This window comes from Pogona vitticeps, chromosome 13 (assembly GCF_051106095.1).
Source record: "Pogona vitticeps strain Pit_001003342236 chromosome 13, PviZW2.1, whole genome shotgun sequence".
Classification (NCBI taxonomy): domain Eukaryota; kingdom Metazoa; phylum Chordata; class Lepidosauria; order Squamata; family Agamidae; genus Pogona; species Pogona vitticeps.
In genome coordinates this window covers 14487190-14505298 of record NC_135795.1, presented here as the reverse complement: position 1 = coordinate 14505298, position 18109 = coordinate 14487190, and positions in this window count along the sequence as shown.

Below are 18109 nucleotides of genomic sequence, written 5' to 3'. Positions count from 1 at the left end.
AATTCTTGTTGATGACCAGAGGTCAGCAGGAACAGTGGCACAAGCCAGCAGCAGTCCCGCAGAACAAAGGGATGTGAGTTTAAAGTTGCAGGAGCAGTTGACCCTAATGATGGCAGATTTCTTGGATTGCCAGAAACAATGGGTGAACGCGCATACAGTTAGTGAGCTCCAAGCAAAAAAATACCATGAGATGAAACTGAACCTTTTACAGAGTGAAATTGCTGAGAAGGAGCAGACCAGAGACTCTGTAGCTAATATTGACAGAAGAAACTTACCATATTACCAGGAAGGAGATGACTTATTTTCATTTTTATCACTTTTTGAACTTTCGTGTGCTGATTTGAATGTGCCAACTCATTTGTATCTAAAAGTCTTAAGGTCTCAAGTCTCTGGGGAATTAGCCACCCTTTTGGCCCGAGTTTCCAGCCAAGATTTAACTTGGGAACAGTTTAAACTCTTGGTTTACCAAAGAGGAGGTTTTACACCGGAACTGCTACGACAACAATTTAGAAAATTAAGGAAGACCCCTCAAATGAGCTATTCTGCTCTGGCAGATCAGATAGAGTTATTAGGCGATCGTTGGTTGGAAGCTGCCAAGGTTAACACATTCAAGGACTTGAGAATGCTGGTGTATATGGAACATTTTCTAAATTTGGTACCCCCAGAAATGAAAAGTAGTTTATTGGAGAAAAATTGTACGGATCTCCAAACATTGGCTCTCAGGACGGATGAAATAATTTCCTTTAAGTGGAGTGAAACTACCACCAGAGTTAAGCCTATTCCCGAAGTGCCTAGGAGGCAGAGCCAATATGATGCTAAGAAACCAATTGTGCAGGAACCAAGACAGTCCTTAGCTGGGGAGCGCAGAAGCATGGCCCCTAGCCAGACTATGTCACCCCTTGCTTGTTTCTCATGCGGAGGAGCCCATTTAAAAAAGGATTGTCCGAGACTGTCGATACCAGCTAGCCAAGACAAAAAGCCAGTAGGAAAGACACCCATACCGGCTCCACGGAAATTCAAACCAACGACCCCAAAAGTGAATTACCTTAGTGCTACGCCACTAGAAAAACAAGGAATACCAGAAGAACAGCAGGTAGTTTACCAACCAAATATTTTGCCAACCCCGAGACAGGAAGAAGTCAATCTAAATGCTACTTCTTCTGAATCCAGTGGAATGCAAGCAACTATACCAAGAATTGTGCCAAGGATAATGGGTTTACAGGTAGCCCAAATTTCAACAATGGTAAATCAACAGACACCCTCAGGGGAGAAATGTTCTGTGATAGACACTAGTTGTATTCTACCAGAGGAGCAGTTTTACTGGTCATTGCAAAGTTTTTCAGAACCCGTGACTCTACATTTTTCTTCAGGAAATTTGAATATAAATGCCTCTCACGATACCGCAGCGGACATTTCTTCAATTAATAAACGGTTTGTGGACCCAGCACTGATTTTGAATAACCTACAGATCTGGAGAAGTAATCGAGCGATATGTACCACTTGTTTATGTGCAATTAAGTTACAAAAATTGGAAAGGTGCAAAATATCTCTTAATACATGATGGCAAACCTGATTTTTTACTAGGAAACGATCTAGCATTTTTAAACCACCAACACACGGTAAAATCTGCATCAGTACAAGCAGTAACACATTCGCAAAGCAGAGCAACGCAGCAAGTTCCACCTGAAGATAACTCTGAGGAGTACTCAGACGGACACTTAGCGCAGCAGCAACCCCTTGTGGACGAACCGGATAGTACAGCCAAGTCAAAAACTGAACCAGAGGATTTACCAATACCAATGGGATCAGAGGAGTTCAAACTGAAACAGATGGAAGATCCTACATTGGATTCTTTGAGGTCTTAAGCCGACAGCTACGCAGTACAACCAGTGCAACAAAAAGTGAACTTTTTGTGGGGACAAAATGGACTATTATAACGAGAATATTTTCCTAAATCAAATGAACAGGCGGAACCAGTACAACAACTAGTGATTCCACAGGAGTATAGAGAGAAAATTCTGCAAATGGCCCACGATAATCCGAGTAGTGGCCATCTTGGAATCCAAAAGACTTTAAGCAGGGTTTCGCAGCATTTTTATTGGCCCGGTGTCACCAAAACCGTCAAGGAATACGTTAGTTCTTGTGATTACTGTCAGCGAACGGGACGACAGACCGACTCTACGAAAGCAGAAATGCAGCTTATGGAAATTCCAGATCAGGTGTTCCAATATCTATAAATGGACGTATTAGGACATTTTGTACCAACAAAGTCAAAGAAAAAAATATATAATCTCATTCATCTGTCAAGCCAGTAGATGGATTGAGGCCTATGCAATCAGCAACCTTTCCGCTCAAACTATTGCTCGAGTTTTAGTGGACTTATGCTCTCGCATAGGTATACCTACCCAAATAATTTGTGATCAAGCCGGTGCTTTCAAAAGTGAACTGATGAATCCAATTTGTGAACTAAGCGGAATTAAACTGAATTATAGTGTAGCTCATCATCCAGAATCTCATGGAATGGTGGAGAGAGGTCAACAAACTTTGCTGAGAATGATTAAGACCTTAGTCCAAGAATACGGGAACATTTGGGATGAACTATTACCTTTTGTTTTGTTCGCATACCGAAGTGCACCCCATGTTTCTCTTGGAGTTTTTTCTCCGAGTGAGATAGTCTTTGGGGGAAACCTACAAGGAGTTTTAGATTTATTAAGATCAGATTGGGAAGGAGTGGTCAAAAGCAGTACTATTCCAGTCTATGATTTTGTCAAGAACCTACAAGAAAAACTCTTAGCGGTACAAGAATTGGCTAGAGACAATTTATTGAATGTTCAAACAAAGCAGAAATACTACCATGATAAGAAAGCTCGTCACCGAGAATTTGCAGTGGGTGATATGGTACTTGTGCTGAACCCGCTCAGACCTTCTAAGTTGGAAGTAGTCTGGGAAGGTCCAGGTGAAATTGTGCAAAAAGTGGGAAATGTAAATTATCTTGTTAAGATGTTGAATTCTTCCAAAAAACCAATAATGTATCATGTCAATAGTTTGAAAATGTATAGAGATAGATCAGCAATGGTGTTTCAGTGTCATGTTGCGTGTTTTCAACCAGACAATGAACCTATTGATATGTTGACAAAATTGGAGAAATGTCAAGAGATTTTTCCAAACAATTCTGATTGTAAAAATGTGGTGAGAGAAATTGAACATAATGTAACTGATCGTTAAAGAAATGCATTCTGACATTTGTTACCCTGAATTTCTGTTTATATTAATTTGTTCTTTTTCCGTATTTTTCATAGAGATGTATTTAGCCATAAGAAAAGATGCATTACTGTTATGAGTTTAATACTTTGTTAAGATAAATTTAAGTTCACATATAGATGGGCGAAGAGAGAGAAGGAGGACGGAGAAGAGAGATGGGGGAGAGTTTGCTTGCACGACAGCCAGAGACGACACACGGAGAGAGATGCATCTGGCAGAACTTTAATTTGAAGACTGCGTAAGAATGTTAATTTAAGATATAGCTAGACTGTCTATTGTTTTCATTTTATAGAGGAAATATCTGGTAGTGAAGGCTGGGGGTATTGGAAATAATTAATGTCGTTATTATGCTTCAGTATGTTTGTTAGAATACTATCTTGTTTTAATAAAAGATAAAAAGACAATTTGTCTGTAAGTTGGCTCCTTGTTTAGACCACAGCTACTATGGTAAAATTGGCTACTTTAAAAATATATTATTTGATCTGGCCGCGTTTATGCTACCAAATTAGGGTCCTAAAGTAATAAAAAAGGAAGAGCAGACCTTCCAGATTGTTTATTTAAAATCGAGACAGACTTGGGTGAAGGAGTGAGAAGTCGCCTAGGGCAAAATTACAGGACCCGATTTTGCTGGCAATAGGGACGGATCATTCTGAATCCCTCTCTGTTTCATGTAAAGGCAGTTCTAAGGAACGCTTTTACCACATGGTGGCAGCGGTGGGATTTGAGTCTTACGTGCTGTGTTTACAGTATAGTGGCAGATGGGATTTGATTCACAAGCCATGGTGGCTGAGTTTGGATACAAATCCATGTGCCTTGTTTATGCCATGCTGACAGCTTAAATAGTTGCAGCTTGGGTTGCGCTTTGCTCGAGGGCTGAATTAGCGCTGGTAATTGTTTTATGAAGGCAGATGTGTGAGTAAGCAGATACACACTGCTAAATAAAGGACAAGAGAAACTTCTCTGGCGTGAGCTTCAGAGCAAAGCAGGGAAGGTTGTAAATTATTGTGACTGGAGAAGACTCCTATGCAGAAAGCTCAGGCTAAAGTGATGCAAGGAGAGATTCTGCCAGTGGCTTAAGAGTTCTAAGGGAACAAGTATTGTGCTGTTTAAAAAGTGCCAGCTCAATTCACTCAGGTGACAGAGTGGCAAAATTGTTTTGACTGTAGCAGGAGTCTATAAGGAGCCAGCTAGGATAATAAAAGGAATTTAAAAGTAATTAAATAAAGTTTTTAAAAGGGGAAATTTCCTACCCCAAACCAGAGCCAAAAGGATTTCCTGAAGGGAAAGTAGGATTAGTCAAAGCTGACAGTTTAATTGTTTTATTGCTCCTCCCGGGGCTTAAGTGCTTCGGCCAAGGCTGCAGGGAGAGGGGGGAAAAAAGGAAAAATGGCTTTTAGCAGTCGGTTTTCACTGCCTGAATTATCAGTGGAACACTGGGAAGTAGATAACCCAGAGGATGAAGAAGATGCCCAAAGATTAATGGAAGCAAATCCAGATGTAGTTAAACCTAAAGTGAAGCCAAGAAAGGCACAGCAGTGCACTGGGGCGGAACAAGTTCCAACTCAGCAGGACTTACTAACAGAAAAAATGCCTGATGAAGAAATAACCACACAGGGGGGAACAGCTGGAGCAGAGGCCAGCAGCAGTCCAGTAGATGTAAAGGATATAAGTTTCAGGTTGCAAGAACAGTTTACCCTGATGATGGCAGACTTCCTGAGTTGCCAGAAGCAATGGGTGAAGGCACACACAGCTAGTGAACTTCAAGCAAGAAGATACCACGAAATGAAACTACAGATTTTACAGAAGGAAATTGCTGAGAAACAACAGGCCAGAGGCTCTTTAGGGAGCATGGATAGTAGAAACCTGTCTGATTACCAGGAAGATGATGAAATAATTTCCTTCAAGAAAAGTGAACCTATTACCAGAGGAAGGCCTATTCCAGAAGTGCTTAGAAGGCAGAGTCAATACGAATCCAAGAAAACAGTGGTTCCTGAACCAAGACAGTCTTTTGCTGGAGAGCGAAGAAGCATGGGCACTAGCCTGATTAGGTCACCCTTGGCTTGTTTCCATTGCGGAGGAGCCCATTTAAAAAGGATTGTCCACGATTGTCGGGATCAGATAACCAAGATGGGAAGCAAGTTGGTAAACCACCTTTACCTGCCCCACGGAAATTCCAACAGACACCCTTACCAACACCAAGAAAATTCGAGAAGGCACCCATACCGACCCAACGGAAATTCAAATCAACTACTCCAAAAGTCAATTATCTCAGTGCAACATCTCTAGAAATACCAGAAGAGTTACCAGCAGAACCAAATGTAGTTAATCAACTAAGGAATGTGCCACCCCAGAGACAAGGAGGAGTCAATCCAAATTTTTCTGAAGCCAGTGAAATGCAAGCAACGGAGCCAAGGATTGTGCCAAGGATAATGGGCTTACGAGTAGCTCAAGTCTCTACAACAGTAAACCAACAGACATCCTCAGGGGAAAAATTTTCGGTTATAGATCCCAGTAGCATCCTACCGGAAGAACAGTTTTATTGGTCACTGAAAAGTTTTTCGGAACCAGTAACCCTACATTTTTCTACGGGAGATTTGACCATAAACGCCTCTAGGGATACTGCCGCAGATATCTCGTCAATCAACAAACAGTTTGTAGATTTGGCACTAATCTTAAATAACCTGAGATGTCCAGTAAAAACTTATGGATCCGGAGAAGTAATTGAGAGATTCGAACCATTAGTCTACGTGCAAATTAGCTACACAAATTGGAAAGGTGCAAAATATCTATTAGTGCATGAAGGTAAACCCGATTTCTTGATAGGCAACGACTTGGCGTTTCTTAATCACCAACATATGGAAAAATCCACATCAATACAAGTTGTAACAAGGTCTCAAAGCAAAACAATGCAACATGTACCAACTGAAGAAGACTCGGAGGATGACTCAGAGGGACAATTAACACAGCTGCAGCAGCACCTTGAGGACGAACTAGATAGTACAACCAAAACAAAAATGGAACCAGAGGATCTACCTGTAACAATGGGATCCGAAGTATTCAAACAGAAGCAGATGGAAGACCCTACTTTGGATTCTTTGAGGTCACAAGCCGACGATTACGCCAGACAACCGGTACAAAAAAAAGTATCCTTTTTGTGGGGGGAAAATGGATTGTTATACCGGGAATATTTCCCAAAATCGAACGAACAGGCAGAACCAGTACAACAACTAGTCATTCCAAAAGAGTATAGGGAAAAAATTCTACAAATGGCCCACGATAGTCCAAGTAGCGGACATCTGGGAATCCAAAAAACGTTAAGCAGAATTTCACAACATTTTTATTGGCCCGGAATTTCTAAAACCGTCAAGGACTACGTTAGTACCTGTGATTACTGTCAAAGAACAGGGAAACAGACTGATTGTACAAAAGCAAATATGCAACTAACCGAAATTCCTGATCAAGTATTCCAGTATCTTCAAATGGACGTATTAGGACCTTTTGTACCAACGAAGTCGAAGAAAAAATACATAATCTCATTCATTTGTCAAGCCAGCAGATGGATCGAGGCATACGCAATTAGCAACCTTTTGGCACAAACTATTGCTAGAGTTGTAGTGGATTTATGTTCTCGAATAGGGGTACCTACTCAAATTATTTGCGATCAAGCCGGTGCTTTCAAAAGCGAATTGATTAACTGAATTTGTGAGATCAGCGGAATTAAATTAAACTTTAGCATCCCTTATCATCCAGAATCTCACAGAATGGTGGAAAGAGGACAACAAATCTTGTTGAGGATAATTAAAACCCTAGTCCAAGAATATGGGAACATTTGGGACGAACTATTACCTTTTGTTTTGTTTGCGTACAGAAGTGTACCTCATGTTTCTCTGGGAGGTTTTTCGCCGAGTGAAGTAGTGTTTGGGAAAAACCTACAAGGACCATTAGATCTACTGCGATCAGACTGGGAAGGTGTGGTCAGAAGTAGCACGGTTCCAGTCGCGGATTTCGTCCGGAAACTACAAGAAAAACTTGTAGCGGTACAAGAATTGGCAAGAAACAATTTGTTGAAAGCCCAAACAAAACAAAAATACTATCATGACAAGAAGGCCCATCACCGAGAGTTTGAAGTGGGTGATATGGTACTTGTACTAAACCCGCTCAGGCCTTCAAAATTGGAAGTAGTCTGGGAAGGTCCAGGGGAAATCATACAAAAAGTGGGAAATGTGAATTATCTTGTGAAAATGTTAAATTCATCCAAGAAACCAGTTATGTATCATGTAAATAGTTTAAAAATGTATAGAAACAGATCTGAAAACAATTCTGATTGTAACAAGGTGGGGAGAAAAATCGAACATAATGTAACAGATCGTTAAAAAATTGTATGCTGATGTAATATGGTTACCTTGAATTTCTGTTTAAAATTAATTAACTTGTTTTCTTTTTCCGTATTTTTCATAAGAGATGTATTTAGCCATATGAAAAGAGATATTACTGTTATGAATTTAATACTTTGCTAAGATGGAGTCTATCCCTGCAAGACTTTGATTTTGAAATACAACATATTCCGGGAAAATTAAATATTGTTGCAAATAGTCTTTCACAAATGTACGCTGATAATGAAACTGAGTAATTAAGATAACTGTATATACACATGTGATATTGTAAATAGTCACTTGCATAATCAAATGTTAAGTAAGTATAAAAATAAGAACTCTAATAGTTCTGTATTTTGTATATTTAAGGGGGGGCGTGTCATGAATTTGATTATGAAAATTGTAAAAGTAGAATAGAGATAGATTTTGTTTCATAACAGCAACGAAACAACTAGAAGCTGACTGATGTCCAGGTGTTCATTAGGAAGAAAAATTGTACAAGGTCAGTTCTTTTTCCAGCAGAAAAAAAAAGTAAAGAAGAACAAGATGACCCTTATCTTATCAAAACTCCAACGGACAAGGACACAATGGCTTAATTTAAGAAAGATGGGCGAAGAGAGAGAAGGAGGATGGAGAAGAGAGATGGGGGAGAGTTTGCTTGCACGACAGCCAGAGACGACACATGGAGAGAGATGCATCTGGCAGAACTTTAATTTGAAGACTGCGTAAGAATGTTAATTTAAGATATAGCTAGACTGTCTATTGTTTTCGTTTTATAGAGGAAATATCTGGTAGTGAAGGCTGTGGGTATTGGAAATAATTAATGTCGTTATTATGCTTTAGTATGTTTGTTAGAATACTATCTTGTTTTAATAAAAGATAAAAAGACAATTTGTCTGTAAGTTGGCTCCTTGTTTAGACCACAGCTACTATGGTAAAACTGGCTACTTTAAAAATATATTATTTGATCTGGCCGCGTTTACGCTACCAAATTAGGGTCCTAAAGTAATAAAAAAGGAAGAGCAGACCTTCCAGATTGTTTATTTAAAATCGAGACAGACTTGGGTGAAGGAGTGAGAAGTCGCCTAGGGCAAAATTACAGGACCCGATTTTGCTGGCAATAGGGACGGATCATTATGAATCCCTCTCTGTTTCGTGTAAAGGCAGTTCTAAGGAATGCTTTTACCACACAAGCTACTCTAGTTAATTGGCTACTTTAAAATTGATTTATTCAATCAGGCCACGCGCATGCTATCAATTTAGGGTCCTACCTATAAGAGAGGAGGAAGGTTAAATTGTTTATTTAAAAATCGGATCAGACTTGGGAGAAGGGGTGAAAAAGTTGCCTAGGGTAAAATAAAAAGGACCCAGTTTTACCTGAGTAGGAACTGATCATCCTGGGCCCCTCTCTGTTCTGTGTAAAAGCAGTTTCTTAGGAAACGCTTTTACGACAGCTACCAGTCTGTTTTTGGTCCCAATTCAAAGTGCTGGTTATTACCTATAAAGCCCTATACAGCTTGGGTCCAGGCTACCTGAAGGACCGTATCTCCCTTTATGTGCCTTCTCAGCTATTAAGATCAGCAGAGGAGGCCCTCCTCTCGGTCCCATTCCCAGCCCAAGTACAGCTATGGAACGGTCTCCGTTGTGAGATCAGGATGGCCCCTTCCCTTTTATCCTTCCAAAAAAAGCTAACGACCCATCTCTTCAGCCAAGTTTTTAACAATTACAACTGAATCCCTGAACCCCATTTTAGCAGATGATTTTAATATTTTCCATGTTTCCATGTTTTAATCTTTTGATGTTATTTTAAATCATATATTGTTTATTTTGTCTTTTAATATTTAACTCATTGTGTTTTAACTGTGTGAATTTTAATGCTTCTAACTGCCTTGGGTCCTTTTGTTGGGACAGATACAGCATACATACATACATACATACATACATACATACATACATACATACATACATACATACATACATACATACATACATACATACATACATACAAACAAACAAACAAACAAACAAACAAACATACAAACATAAATAAATAAATAAATAAATAAATAAATGAATGAATGAATAAATAAATAAATAAATAAATAAATAAATAAATAAATAAATAAATAAATAAATAAATAAATAAATATAGTGCATCTTGCTTTCAGCAAGGCTTTTGACAAGCTCCTTCATTACATTATTGTGACCAAGCTGATAAAAAGAGGGCTAGAAAATGCTACTATTAGGTAAATTTGCAGCTTATTGGTTGGCTATATCCCCAGAGTGTTTGCTAATGGTCCCTTGTCATCAAGGAGAGCAGAGATAAGGGGGGTTTCCCAGGGTTCTCTCCAGGGCCCAGTGTTGTTCGGCACTTTTTAAACATCTTAGATGAAAGTGTGGAGAGAATGCTCATCAGATTTGCAGATGAAATCAAACTGGAGGAAATAACTAATAATTCAGAAGACAGAATCACGATTTAGGATGATCTGACTGGTGAATTGAGTTAGAACAAACAAAATAATTTTCAACAAGGAAACAGGGAAACTTTTACATTTACGTACCTAAAACTAAATGAGCAAATATAAGATGTGTGACAGCTAGCTTGGCAATAGTATATGTGAAAAGGACCTAAGAGTCTTTGTAAACGACAAACTAAATGTGAATGAACAGTGTGATTAAATGGCGGCAACAACAACAAGCAAATACAACAATTGGTTGCATCAACAGAAGCATAGTGAGTAGAAAAGAAATAACAGATCCTGATTTTGCCAGACTTCACCTGGCATACTGTGTCCAGTTCTGGGCACTCCATTTTAAAAGAGATATCAGCAAGCTGCACTATGTCTAAAGAAGGGTGACTAGGATGATAAAAAGGATGAAAACCAAGCTCTGAAAGGAATGGCTGAGGGAGATGAATCTGTCTACTCTGGAGAAAAGAATATCTGAAGGGCGGTGAGGTGGAAAAAGGAGAAAACTTGTTTCTTGCAGCTATGTGGAGCAGGGCCCAAAGTGATTAATTCAAATGACAAAAAAGGGAATTGCAGCTTAAACACTTTGAAGGACTTCTTGATAGTAAGAGTTGTTCAACAGTGAATGGACTGCCTTGAAGTCAGAGGTTGGCATTTGCTAAAGGAATGCTTTAGTTGAGAATTTCCTGCTCTGGATTCCTTCCTGATCTACAGTTCTATGATTTAATATAATGCTGTTTTATTACTGCTATTCTGAGTAGTGTACATGTTTTGGTGTGCACCTTTCTTTTACATTTTGTGCACTTTTTAAAAAATGGGAAAATTCTGATTTGGAGGGGTGCACATTTCTGACCACATTTCGAGATGGTTAGACAGTGTCATCGAAGTGACCAACATGAATTTGACAAAACTCCATGAGGCCGTGGAAGACAGGAGGGCCTGGCGTGCTCTGGTCCATGGGGTCACAAAGAGTCGGACATGACTTAACGACTAAACAACAACATTTCTGACCATGAAATTACGTTAAAAATACAAAACAGGATACGTTTGCATTAAGGAGTGAACTGAGCAAGTGTGTCCCACATATTTCCTGTAAAGTATGTTCACTTAAAATAAGGATCAAAGAAAGCTGTCCCTTATTCCTAGATGCTGTGATGAGATGGGTTTTTAAGTTAAAATCTTTTAAGGCATATGGGTTTTGTAATTATGAAGTGAGCCAGAGAGGTTCCATTTTGTTTCTTTGTATATAGTATCTGTGCTATGCTGACAAATTGTTTTCTAGGCGAGCAGAGAGAATGTTATTCTGAAGGCTTGAGAAGGACTCTGTGTGATTAGATAGATGGGAATTGTTGTGACTCTTTGAGAAACCACCGTAAACCCAAATAACATCTGCTGTGTATGAGAAAGAATTCATGTGATGTAACAGGACTGTTTGCCTAGTAACGAACTCTGATTGGATGACATCGTGGGAAGGTGCATTAGGCCCTTGCCAGTTACTCTTGAAAAAGGAACTTTTTACCTATGGACATTGTCTTTCCAAGACGGACCTTTCAGTGATTCGTGACCTACACTTCAGCCATATGGGACTTACCCTGATGTCTTTAGAGAGAGTTTGGTGGCCTACCTACATGGACTGGTTTCTATGCTTTGCTGGATTACTTTTGGACTTATGGGATTTTACCTAAGGACTGTGCATGGACTATTTTCTATGGACTGTTCTATGGAATATTCTTTATGGACTTCTTTTCTTGGAATACTCCATATGGACTATGCTCTTGTAATTTTGTAAGGACTATGGTATATTTACTGGATTTTTCTTTTCTAAGGACTATGAGACATATAATGGATTTTTACTTTTGTTTAGGGGTTTTTATTCTATAGGATCACTGAGGACTATAGCCTTTTCATAACCTACTTGGATTATTTTGTTTACTAATGATTTCCTGGACTGGAACTGTTTTTATTCTTTTTAATGGCTTTTTGGGTTTTTGAATACTTTTCTATTTTTCATGTTTTCTTTGCCTCACTACATCTTTGTAACTAAACAGCACAATGCTAGTTTATTTGTTTTGGTTTAATTTGGCTTTGAATATCTAGTAACATGCTTTTTCTTTAATAAAATAAAGATTATAAAACTCATTTGGTTTCCTGAACAGTACACTTGTCATAGGGTCATCTGAGAGTGCTGCCTCGGCCTAGCTTACTTAGAGTCCTGTCAGTGGTGCAAGTTAAGTCTAAGGACTACAAAGCCCACTTGACCTTTTCACAATAATATCTGAGAGTACCAGGGTGTTCTTATGTGGGCAGACTTGTGAGAAGGAGTGTTGTAGCATGGCTGGCTGAATTGGACTCTTTCAGCTCATTTTAGCATGTGCAAACTCCTGATTGCTCTCTGTCCAAGCTTACACGTGTGTTTTCGAACCCGTGTTCGTCACATGGTGGCAGCGGTGGGATGGACCACGTGCTGGGTTTTGTAGTACCTCAGGATGACCAATTTTTGTTCTATCTAACAGCTTGAGTGACTCTGATCCACAAGCTAAGTTTTGATTGCAGTGGGACACTGAGGCTTCAAGGAACTAGGTGCTTCCCTGGGTGTAAACAGTAATTTCCTAGGAAACACTGTTTGCCAGCAGTTAGATCTAAAGGCTGTGGTGAGAGGTGTTAAATCTTCAGGCTGTGGTAATGTGTGTTAGAATCTGGGGTGCTCTTTTAAGAAAGAGATTCCCAGTGGGACAAGCAAACTGTTAGGAAACAATTGGATTTAGTCAGTAGGCATGTGCAGGTTGTTACAACGTTGTAGTGAAGAAATTCCAAGATGCATGTCCTTTATTTTTGGAGTGCTTGCACCCAAGTTGAGCAGGTCATTTCACAATCTTAGGATTGCATAAATGACTCTGGCCACTTTGTTCTGGCTACATTGTTTTGGAACTTGCATCCAAGTATTTTTTTTTTGTTTTGGCCTAAGTGTACTCCTATAATCTTAGGATTTGCCGGAGCACCTGGCCGTGTTCCAGACTAGCTCTGGGTCTCCCCACTACGATCTTAGGATCTGGCAGGAGTACCTAGTTGCATCTGGCTTGGCCTAGAGTCATGCCCTATGATCTTAGAGGTATCTATCTGCACCCAGTTCAGTCATTGATCATCTCTGTAACTCTAGGGTTCACAGAGTGATCACAGTTTTTCTTTTCTCTTCCTTTTGGATTTTTCAGTATTTTGGTTTGGCAGCTGTCTGTCTTCTCACAGATCTTAGGGTCACAGAAGGGACAGCAGTTGGTCAGAAGTGCAGAAGAGATTTTTAATTTTATTTTGGTTTGGCAGCTGTCTGTCTTCTCACAGATCTTAGGGTCACAGAAGGGACAGCAGTTGGTCAGAAGTGCAGAAGAGATTTTTAATTTTATTTTGGTTTGGCAGCTGTTTGTTCTCTCGCCTATCTTAGGATAGCAGAAGGGACAGCAGTTGGTCAGAAGTGCAGAGGAGATTTTTAAATTTTCATTTCTATTATTAGAAGTTTTGTTTGCTGACCTAGCCAAGGCTAGATTGCCAGCAGAAATGGAGGAGAAAAACCAGTCTAAAACCGTGGATGTACTCTTGGAAGTGGCTTCGGGATTTTTCGAACAAGCCAAGCAGAAAATTAGGGAAAGAGATTTCCTGATACGTGAGCTTTATCAGGAAAACATCCTTTTAAAACGTTTGCTTAGCACAGAACCTGGCTTGATGCAAAGGTTTTTCCAAGTTCAGCAGGGTTCCTTTGGGAATTACTGCAACGAGACGCTCCAAACAATTGGGAGCAACCCTGAGATGCAAGATGTTTGTGTGGAAAGAGTTAACGAGGCCCAGTGGAATGCTAAGGAGCATTCCAGAGAAGACAGCGATTCATCGTCCGTCCAAACAAAGGATTTACAGGCCCTGGAGCTGCGCTCAGAGAGAGGAATGCAGGAGAAAGTTTGCCGGGAAATAGCATCGGACGGCGCAAGGGAAAACTGCAGTGCTCCAGAGAATGTCAGTGCATTGGAAGTCAGCTCAGCACCAACCTCAGCTCTTTCACAGAGCACAGGACAGGTGAGAAGTTCTGAAATAATTTGGGAGGAGACTATGGGTTTGCTAGAAGAAGGAGAGCAAGGGATTTTCCAAAGTAATAAAGCAATTGCTGGGACTGAGAGCTTAGAAGCAACAGTAGTTCATGCGGGAGTGAAATACCGGGATGATGAAATGGAAACTCAGCTTAATTCTTCGCTAGGACTTGTGTCAGCAGATTTTGATGCATGTCAGATCTCAAACAACCCCCCTTCTCTTAGCCCAGAGGGAACAGCGAAAGCAGACCCTGTTAGGTTGGCAGAGACCCCATGTAATTCATGGCAGTTCGGAAGTAAAGAAAAATACCAAGGGGGTGGCCTACTCAAGGTACCGGAAAAGTCAGCTGAGGAAGCTGGAGGAGTGAAGGTTTTCTCAGAGTCTTTGCCAAGTGTTTCAGTGGTTGATAGTGGAGCGGTTTTGCAGCATGGACTTTCACATTGTTGCAATAGTACAAATGACTCTGTAAACTTGATTAAAGATAGAAAGCTGCATTTGAACTTGTCAGATTGTGAGACTGTTCCTAACACAACCAACGATGGGGGAAGCGCTAACTTTTTGGGATTACAAAGTACTGATGTTTCTCCAGAGACGGAAATCATATCTGAAAAATTTGGCCCAGTACCACAGTTAATCTTCTCAGAAAGATCTTTAGAAAGAAAAGCAGAGGTTTGGGACAATACTTATTTTCAACAGCCTATTTTCCAAGGAAGTGGTGAGAATGCTGATACTGTTTCTGAGGCTATGCAGAGTACTCCCAAGAGAACTTTGTTGCAACAGCGGCCTCTTGTGACCAAACCTGATAGCACAGCTAATTCAGTGATACATGTGTCCAGGGGTGTGGCATTTCTGGACCAAGGCGTGGAAGGCATTGATCAATTTAGCTCAGAACAGGTATTGGAGTCTGTGTTACCTAATCCTAAAGTGGACTTGGATTTTAGCCAGTTAAATCAGCTCACGAAGACTGAATCAATCCTTACAATTAATGTTGAGATGTTGGTAGAAATTGTTACCAACGCTGAATACATTTCTGTGACTAGAATAAAAGGAGGGCTTTATCAGATTTTAATTAAAGAGGAACATCGCCCTTATACATCATTTACTTGCCCTCAGGGAATTTACCAACTCAGAAAACTAGCACCTGAAATGGAAAATACCTATGTTACTTTTCAGAAATTGGTTGATGAATTGTTTGGTGATTTATATTATGTGATTGGCTATGTAGACAACCTTGTAATTTACAGCCCTGATCCAGTTCAAGCAGACCAAAGTGCCTTGTCATTCTTAGAAAAGCAGAGACATCGAAGCCTAAGATTAATGCAGTGGTATTTCAGATTGCAAAAATATGATTTTGATGTTAAACATCTACTTAGAAAGGAGGCTTTAATTCCCCACTGCTTATCTCGGATGTTTAGTGCAGATGCAAGGGGAGAAAATGGCTAGGATTGATAAAGCTCTGATGTTTAATTTTTTTGGTATTCTGTATGACTATGTTCCTGAGCATATATAGAGTGTTTTATCCATTATTACTACATATCAGTATATTGGGTTGTCAAGTTATTATGATGTTAACCCTGGTTTCATTATTTTACTGTTTGATGACTAGAGTACTATCTGAGCATATGCAGAGTGATGTATTTGATTAATTATACTAACTTGTTTGTTCTTCTGTTTTTCAGACTAAGTAGAAGTGTCTAACGCAATTTTCTCTCATGTATGGTAAATACTGTAATTATAATAGTTCTTATGTATCAATTGTTTTGCTATTTTAGAATCATATTTGAAAGGTATAACTTTATGTTCAAGTTAATATCTTTCTCTATTTAGTTACTGCTTAATTATGACATCTCATCTTATTCAGTTATCAAAATTAAAACTTAAATTGTTTAGGAATTTTGTTAATCTTCAGGGGGCTTGTGATGAGATGGGTTTTTAAGTTAAAATCTTTTAAGGCATATGGGTTTTGTAATTATGAAGTGAGCCAGAGAGGTTCCATTTTGTTTCTTTGTATATAGTATCTGTGCTATGCTGACAAATTGTTTTCTAGGCGAGCAGAGAGAATGTTATTCTGAAGGCCTGAGAAGGACTCTGTGTGATTAGATAGATGGGAATTGTTGTGACTCTTTGAGAAACCACCGTAAACCCAAATAACATCTGCTGTGTATGAGAAAGAATTCATGTGATGTAACAGGACTGTTTGCCTAGTAACGAACTCTGATTGGATGACATCGTGGGAAGGTGCATTAGGCCCTTGCCAGTTACTCTTGAAAAAGGAACTTTTTACCTATGGACATTGTCTTTCCAAGACGGACCTTTCAGTGATTCGTGACCTACACTTCAGCCATATGGGACTTACCCTGATGTCTTTAGAGAGAGTTTGGTGGCCTACCTACATGGACTGGTTTCTATGCTTTGCTGGATTACTTTTGGACTTATGGGATTTTACCTAAGGACTGTGCATGGACTATTTTCTATGGACTGTTCTATGGAATATTCTTTATGGACTTCTTTTCTTGGAATACTCCATATGGACTATGCTCTTGTAATTTTGTAAGGACTATGGTATATTTACTGGATTTTTCTTTTCTAAGGACTATGAGACATATAATGGATTTTTACTTTTGTTTAGGGGTTTTTATTCTATAGGATCACTGAGGACTATAGCCTTTTCATAACCTACTTGGATTATTTTGTTTACTAATGATTTCCTGGACTGGAACTGTTTTTATTCTTTTTAATGGCTTTTTGGGTTTTTGAATACTTTTCTATTTTTCATGTTTTCTTTGCCTCACTACATCTTTGTAACTAAACAGCACAATGCTAGTTTATTTGTTTTGGTTTAATTTGGCTTTGAATATCTAGTAACATGCTTTTTCTTTAATAAAATAAAGATTATAAAACTCATTTGGTTTCCTGAACAGTACACTTGTCATAGGGTCATCTGAGAGTGCTGCCTCGGCCTAGCTTACTTAGAGTCCTGTCAGTGGTGCAAGTTAAGTCTAAGGACTACAAAGCCCACTTGACCTTTTCACAATAATATCTGAGAGTACCAGGGTGTTCTTATGTGGGCAGACTTGTGAGAAGGAGTGTTGTAGCATGGCTGGCTGAATTGGACTCTTTCAGCTCATTTTAGCATGTGCAAACTCCTGATTGCTCTCTGTCCAAGCTTACACGTGTGTTTTCGAACCCGTGTTCGTCACAGATGCTACTGCAAACACTGATTCTATAAAGCCTGATGAAAGAAGTCAGTGTGACTCAAAAGCTTGCTTCCAGCAAGTTAAACACGATTTGCAGCATTAGAAGGTCTTGTCTCATGTGAGGCACTTCTGTACCCATGTGTGCATGTATGTGCATCTGTCTCTGTGGCTCTAGGTTACAGCTAGAGGCAATGCAATTATTATACAGCTAGCCTCTGTATTTGCACAGTAGGTGGAAATAGATCAAGTAAGTGTCTTGAGGAATGCCAAAAGGCATGATAGATGATGATACCTCTGTCATCCCAGGGGGGCTCACCAATCAGCATGACCTTGTAATTCCACTTTGATGTCAATATGCCAGCATGGCAAAGAAACAACAGATACTCTGTTGGCTGAAGATAGTGATCAAACCTCCTTGAATGTTGCACTTTTCCAGTTGTAGCCTGATTGTTTAGGGAATTGGGAGACTCATAAATAAAGGCCAGGAATTAAATTTCTCCTGTAGAGACAAATGTCTTATTTTAGAAACATCATGAAGTGGGGAAAAGCAAAGAGGGTTGGGCCTTAAGTCCCTCCATGTATATAATGAGAGAGTGAAGGGCCCCTCAGCTCTGTGAACTGCCTGGGAAATTAACAGCTCTTGAAAGACAGATGCTGCAACAAAGAAAAAGTGAGCTGCACGCTGCAGTAACTGAATCACACTGAAGGTGAGTGTTCAGGTACCTTCAAGGCCAGCTCT